Here is a 1,619-nt window from a genome sequence, read left to right as displayed (position 1 = left end):
TGTGTGTGTGTGTGTGTGTGTGTGTGAGCGTGTGTGCACGTGCACGTGTATATAGGTATACCACATCCTTTTTATCTGTTCGTAAGTCTTGGACATTTGGGCTCTTTCCATAATTTGGCTGCTATTGATAATGCTGCTATAAACATCAGGCTGCATGTATCCTTTTGGATAAATATTTCTGTATCCTTTGGGTAAATGCCTAGTAGTGCATTTCCATGTACACATAAAAATAATGTGTATCTTCAGGTGTTAAATGTAATAATCTATATTTATCAATTAAGTGCACTTAGTTGATTGTCATGCAAATCCTCTACACTGATATTTTTTCTTTTTGTTGTATTAATTACTGAAACGATGGTGTTAAAACCTCTATATTTGTGGATCTTTCTACTTTTTCTAGTTCTCCCAACTTTTCTTTCATGAATTTTAAGCTCTATCATTATGTGAATAGACATATAAAATTATGTCTTCCTGATGATTTCATTCCTTTATCATTATAAATTTACCTCTTTATCTCTGGAAATACATTTCATTGTCAAGTCTATTTTTTTAATATGTATTACTATGGTCACACAAGTTTTTGCTTAGAATTTCTTATTCCATATATTTAAACATTATTCTTATAACCAGCACATAGTAAGGTCTTCCTTTTTAGCCAGTATAGTAATCTCTCTCTCTCTCCTTCTCTGTGTGTGTGTGTGTGTGTGTGTGTGTGTGTGTGTATGAGTCTGTCCCTTTTTTTAATTGGAGTGGTTAGTCCATTTACATGTGATGTCATTATTTTAAGGTTAGATTTACCTTTATCATCTTTTTATTTTTGAGAGAGAGAGAGAGCGAGCGAGCACGGTGTGAAGGGAGAGGGAGAGACAGAATCTTAAGCAGGCTCCACACCCAGCATTGAGTCTGATGCAGGGCTCCATCTCATGACCACAAGATCATGACCTGAGAGGAAATCAAGAGTCAGTCACTTAACTGGCTGAGCCACTCAGGTGCCTCAACTGCCATCGTGATGTTTCCTTTTATTTGCCCCCCCCGACCCAGTTATATATTTCTTATTCTCCTTTCCTATTTTCTTTTGAATTAACTATGCATTTTTTAATACTGCATTATAATCAACTCTATTATCTTTTAAACAGCTTTCTTAAGTGATCTTTGATACACAGGGACATATTTAAAGTATATAATTTGATATATTTAGACTTTTTTTAATGTTTTAGGTTTTTATTTAAATTCCAGTAAGTTAACATATAGTGCAATATTAGTTTCAAGAGTAGAAATTAGTGATTCCTCACATTCATACAACACCCAGTACTCATCACAAGTGCTCTCCCTAATCCCCATCTCACATTTAGCCCATCCCCCACCTACAACAACTCTCAATTTTTTCTCTGTAGTTAAGAGTCTCTTTTATGGTTTGCCTCTGAAGAGAGACATTTTTCAATGGCTTGGTGTTGGGTTTTGAGCTCAGTCAAGGTAATGAAATGCTTCATGATTGGGACAAACTTACATCTATGATGAATCATTGGGGACTGTCTTCTTTGCTGGATGGGTCATAATGGGGATTGTTTTTCTCACACTGTGTGTGGCCTGAGTAAGTTCTGTGATGTCTGGCTTTTGCA

The sequence above is a fragment of the Suricata suricatta genome, chromosome 2, assembly GCF_006229205.1.
Source record: "Suricata suricatta isolate VVHF042 chromosome 2, meerkat_22Aug2017_6uvM2_HiC, whole genome shotgun sequence".
NCBI lineage: Eukaryota > Metazoa > Chordata > Mammalia > Carnivora > Herpestidae > Suricata > Suricata suricatta.
This window is presented reverse-complemented; position numbering follows the sequence as displayed.